Source organism: Triticum aestivum, chromosome 2B (assembly GCF_018294505.1).
Source record: "Triticum aestivum cultivar Chinese Spring chromosome 2B, IWGSC CS RefSeq v2.1, whole genome shotgun sequence".
Taxonomy (NCBI): domain Eukaryota; kingdom Viridiplantae; phylum Streptophyta; class Magnoliopsida; order Poales; family Poaceae; genus Triticum; species Triticum aestivum.
The window spans coordinates 307,537,348-307,543,566 of NC_057798.1; positions in this window are offsets into that span (position 1 = coordinate 307,537,348).

A 6,219-nucleotide genomic window follows, 5' to 3' on the forward strand; every position below is an offset into this window, starting at 1 on the left:
TTTCGTGCAAAACTTTTATTATTATCCTAAGAAGTCACCGCCTACAGTATCATTTCATTTATATGATGAGTTTAGAGAAATGTCTTTAGGTAATTTTTGCACGGTATGTAGGATACCGTATGAGGGAGAATTAGAGGAACCCCATCGTGAAGATGTGGATGGCTTTGTTAAAACTATAGATGTAGAGGAGCCAAAGAAGGGCTCCGAGGCAAAACTCTCTAGCATACACTTTCCTGTTTTACGCTACTTTGCCATATTTGCTAGTAGATGCTTGATTGGTCATGGAAATAGTGGAAACTTGAGCGTTCCTGATATTATCATTCTTCAACATGCTTTACTTGGAGACAATACTTTTAGTATGGGTGTCGTCGTTGCTAAACGGCGAGCCCTGAATCGTACAAAAGGCCCCATATTTGGATGTATCTATGCCGCACGTCTTGCTAGACATTTTCAGATACCCATTAGGCACCATGAGAAGGGGGAGACAAAATTGCCTCCTCACATTTTAGATTACAAGAGCATGGTAGCACACAAGTTTATTGTTGACAATGAAGAAAAGATGCTCTTGTATAAACTTAGATTCAATAAGAAACACTTTGAGATTATTATTTTGCCTGCGCCTCTTTTGTTTGATTTGCTTGCAGAAAATTTTCTTGTCACACCGGAAGCTTTTACTCTAGAACCTGAACCTGAGCCGGAACCTGAACTGGACCCTTATTGTGCATCATCTGTCCAGTGGGATCCAGAGATGACCAGCCAGTGGTATCCTCATTACACCTCCCATTACACCGGGGAGAGTAGCGGCGGTCCTTGGTACTAGACCAACTTAGGCCAAAAGCCTAAGCTTGGGGGAGTACGTATTTCTCACCGACTTTACATTCATGTTCACACACTAGTCGTCGGTGCTCATACTCTTTCATTGTATTATCCATGCTAGTTTAAATTTCTTTTTCTAGGTTTCTTCTTGTGTGTTTGATAAACCATGAGAAAGACCAAAAAATTTAGTTAGTTTAATTCCCATCCTTGTAGTAGAAATTAAAATGAAAACCCAAAAATATTTCTAGTTCTTCTTCTTATTTGTTGGGAGCTTTCCCGTGTAAATAGTTTTATTTTCTTTTCTTTCCTTTGGGGGTCGAGAAGACCATATTGAAAATGTTTAGTGGCTCCCATATGCATGATTTTTTATTTAACTTAGAGCCCATATTACTTCTCTTCTCTCTTGAGTTGAATGCTTGCAGATTCCAGCTTAGTCCAATGCACGTGCACTCTTATTATTATACACATCGTTTGGTCGTGCAAGTGAAAGGAAATAATGACGACATATGATGGACTTATTGAGATGAGAAAAGCTGGTATGAACTCGACCTCTCTTGTTTTTGTAAATATGATGAGTTCATCATTTCTGATTTAGCTTATTATGAAGTAAACATATTTGCAATGACATTTAGAGATTATAGTTGCTTGTGCCATGCTTGATTAGCTATGAGTTATAATGGTTTACCTTGCGTGCCAACATGCTATTAGAATGATTATGATGTGGTATGATGGGATGGTATCCTCTTTTGAATGAATTGAGTGACTCAACTTAGCACATGTTCACGCATGTAGTTGAATCAAATCAACATAGCCTTCATGATATTTATGTTCATGGTGGATTATATCCTACTCATGCTTGTATTCGGTGTGAATTAATTTTAATGCATGTTTATGACTATTGTTGCTCTCTCAGTTGGTCGCTTCCCAGTCTTTTGCTAGCCTTCACCTGTACTAAGAGGGAATACTGCTTGTCCATCCAAACTCCTTAAACCCCAAAGTTGTTCCATACGAGTCCACTATACCTTCCTTTATGCGGTATTTACCTACCGTTCCAAGTAAATTTGTATGTGCCAAACTCCAAACCTTCAAGTGAAATTCTATTTTGTATGCTCGAGTAGCTCATGTTACAACTAGGGCTGCCTATATATTCCATGCTAGGTGGGTTATTCTCAAGAGGAGTGGACTCCGCTCCTCATTCACGAGAAAGGGCCGGTAACCGGGATACCCAGTCCCATGATCCAAAAAGATCAACACAAATCAAAATAATTAAACAAAACTCCCCCAGGGCTGTTGTTAGTTGGAGGCACTCGTTGTTTCGAGCAAGCCATGGATTGATGCTTGTTGGTGGTTGGAGGAGTATAAACCTTTACCATTCTGTTTGGGAACTCCCTATAATGCATGTAGTATGGAAGATACAACCATCTCATAGTTGTTGCGTTGATAGTGAAAGTATGCCGCTCAAAATGCTATTCAATCTCTATTTTAAAATTGAGCTCTGGCACCTCTACAAATCCCTGCTTCCCTCTGCGAAGGGCCTACCTATTTACTTTTATGTTGAGTCATTACCCTTCTTATAAAAAGCACCCGCTGGAGAGCACACTGTCATTTGCATTCATTACTTTTGGTTTATATTGGGTATGACTTGACTGGATCTCTTTTACCATGAATTACAATGTTTAGTCAGTCCTTGATCTTTAAAGGTGCTCTGCATTTATGTTTTGCAGTCTCAGAAAGGGCTAGCGAGATGCCATTTTGTTATATTATGTTATGATTATTTTGAGAAAGTGTTGTCATCCGAGTTTTATTATTATGGCTTGCTAGCTGATTATGCTATTGATATGAGTAATTGTGAGACCTAAGTGTTATTGTGAGTATGGTTAGTTCATAATATTTGCTGAACCTTGAATGCTGGCTTTTCATGTTACAACAACAAGAGCAAATAGAGTTTGTAAAAGTTTTTCTTTATCACTTTCAGTTAATCAACTGAATTGCTTGAGGACAAGCAAAGGTTTAAGCTTGGGGGAGTTGATACGTCTCCAACGTATCTACTTTTCCAAACACTTTTGCCCTGGTTTTGGACTCTAACTTGCATGATTTGAATGAAACTAACCCGGACTGACGCTGTTTTCAGCAGAACTGCCATGATGTTGTTTTATGTGTAGAAAAGAGAAGTTCTCAGAATGTCCTGAAAAATCCACGGAGGCACTTTTTGGAATTAATAAGAATTTCTGGGCGAAAGAAATATGCCAGGGGGCCCCGGGCCTATCCACGAGACAGAGGGGCACCCCCCTGTAGGGCGCGCCTCCCTATCTCATGGGCCCACTGGACCTCCACCGACCTCAAATCCAACTCCATATATTCATGTTCGGGGAGAAAAGAATCAGAGAGAAAGTTTCATCGCGTTTTACCACACGGAGCCGCCGCCAAGCCCTAATCTCTCTTGGGAGGGCTGATCTGGAGTCCGTTCGGGGCTCTGGCGAGGGGGATTCGTCGCTGTTGTCATCATCAACCATCCTCCATCACCAATTTCATGATGCTCACCGCCGTGCGTGAGTAATTCCATCGTAGGCTTGCTGGACGGTGATGGGTTGGATGAGATTTACCATGTAATCAAGTTAGTTTTGTTAGGGTTTGATCCCTAGTATCCACTATGTTCTGAGATTGATGTTGCTATGACTTTGCTATGCTTAATGCTTGTCACTAGGGCCCGAGTGCCATGATTTGAGATCTGAACCTATTATGTTTTCATGAATATATGTGTGTTCTTGATCTTATCTTGCAAGTCTATAGTCACCTATTATGTGTTATGATCCGACAACCCCGAAGTGACAATAATCGGGATACTTCTCGGTGATGACCGTAGTTTGAGGATTTCATGTATTCACTATGTGCTAATGCTTTGTTCCGGTTCTCTATTAAAAGGAGGCCTTAATATCCCTTAGTTTCCGCTAGGACCCCGCTGCCATAGGAGGGTAGGACAAAAGATGTCATGCAAGTTCTTTTCTATAAGCACGTATGTCTATTTACGGAATACATGCCTACATTACATTGATGAATTGGAGCTAGTTCCGTGTCACCCTATGTTATAACTATTACATGAGGAATCACATCCGGCATAATTATCCATCACTGGTCCATTGCCTACGAGCTTTTCACATATTTTTCTTCGCTTATTTACTTTTCCGTTGCTACTGTTACAACTACTACAAAAACCCAAAAACTATTATCTTTACTTTTGCTACTGTTACCTTTATTATCATACCACTTTTTCTACTAAATACTTTGTTGCAGATACTAAGTTATCCAGGTCTGGTTGAATTGACAACTCAACTGCTAATACTCAAGAATATTCTTTGGCTCCCCTTGTGTTGAATCAATAAATTTGGGTTGAATACTTTACCCTCGAAAGCTGTTGCGATCCCCTACACTTGTGGGTTATCACTCCTAAGGCGCCCGGCAAGGCCTAAAGCGGGTACCTCACGAGGCAGAAACTACTTCAAACGTGCCAAGCTAAGTTTTTCCTACACGCCGACGTACAACAACGATGCCATCACATAGCATAGGAACAATAAATGCAGCATGTTAACTAGGAAATCATAGTTTGTTGCACACCCCCACTGGGCCCCATACTTGTCTCTCTCAATGCAGGAAGGAAGGAAAATAAAACAAAAGCAGCACGCGCCTTACCGCAGTTCGCGAGGAGGGATCTACGGTGACCTCCTGAGCTCAGCCAGACCCCACCTTGCACTTCACCGGAGCGTGGCGACAGGATGACCCGCTGCCGCCCTCGAGGTGGGCACGGCGGCGTGGTGGTTGATCGAAGCCGCCGCTGGAGGAGCTGTCGTCGGAGGAAGAGCCGTCATAGCTTGACGAGCTGCGGTCGCTGCCGGGAGCAAGTTCGGCTTCACCCTCATCATGACCGTCACCAAGACCGAGCACCTCATTGCCGTCGTTGTCTTCAGGGCAGCACCCAATGTGGTGGCCATCCTCTCCGAACACCCTCACGTAGAGGGTCACGTCGCTATCATACTTGAAGTGGAGGGTGCACCGCCTGCCCAGACCGCGCGCGGGGGCAAACATCTGCCAGCCTCGGGCCAAGGCTACGTTGCCGGCGACGGAGACCTCCACTGTGACCCAGGAGGCCCTGCTACAGCAGCCGTCCGCCTGCAACCAGAGCCTGTCTAGGCCAGCGGTCGGCAGCTCGCCGACGAAGAAGCGCGGGAGCTGAAGCCAGTTGCCAACCGGGTTTTCCGACCACACGACGAATTCCGGCAGCACCTCCGCCAAGTGGAAGCGCGGCCGGGGAGGCCGCGAAGCCACAACACGCCTTCCTCCACCAACTGGGCTGCCTTGACATGGGCGGCCCCCACTACGCGAAGGGCCACTGCCGCGGTCGCGGGGAGCCACGGGGGGTCGCGGAGTTCTTGCGAGGGCGACCGCGTCCGCGCTTGGTCGGAGGAGAGCCAGGCCATTCCTGGTGAGCCTTCCCCTTCTCCGTAGCTGAAAACCTCTTCGCGGGCACCACGGGGGACGCTACAAGCAACAGAGCAAGGGAGGAGAAGCGAGCGGAATGGGAAGAGACGGGCGACGGGGGCTTTCACCCCTTCTAATTTATATCCCAAGGGAGGCCAACCGTCGACCTCCACGATCCCAGGTAATGATAACCCTTTTTGCATGCAGCAGGGACTCGTCAAGTCGGGAAGTTGCCGAGGCGGCGTGGGGAAGTGGAGACGCCCATGTCCAATCAGTTGTCACACGTCGACCAAGGCAGCAGGCTATTGGGGTCCGCGGCGCTCCGCACTTGCCCTTTGGCTTCGCCGCTAAGCCAAGTCCGAGCGCGCCTTGGGCCCGGGGGCTACTGTCGGCGTTCTGGGAATGGGGGTCCCCAGACTTGCCTGTCTGCGGCCCATGGCGTGGCCTCATGAGTGGCCCAGTATGACCTGTCTTCGTCAACCAACACACAAGACCCTCGTGAGGGGCCAAGCCTCATGAGGCGGACGACACAAGGCCTTCTCAGGAGTGGCCTCACCAGGCAGGCTCACGAGGGGGTGGAGAGATCAAGGCAAGGGGTACCTCGTGAGGTCCCCATGATGCAAGCCATGACGACCAAGGCCAGGCGGGCACCAGGCGGGCGCCAGCGTGTGCAACGTCCTCGTTTACCCTTTGGTGCTAATGGGGCAAGCGCAGGTGCGGAGTACCAAGGCATCAGACAAAGGTTTCCATATCGGTGCAACAAGACCAAGACTAGCAGGACGGAGATCATCGTGGAGCCCAAGACGGTGTCACCACCAGCGCCTTTGACAGACGAAGACCACCTTTAGTCATGATAGCTTGTACTAGTTATCCCATTTCAAATTGGTCGTTGTTGGATCCCTTCCCGCTCAATATTTGGTAAGAGGACCA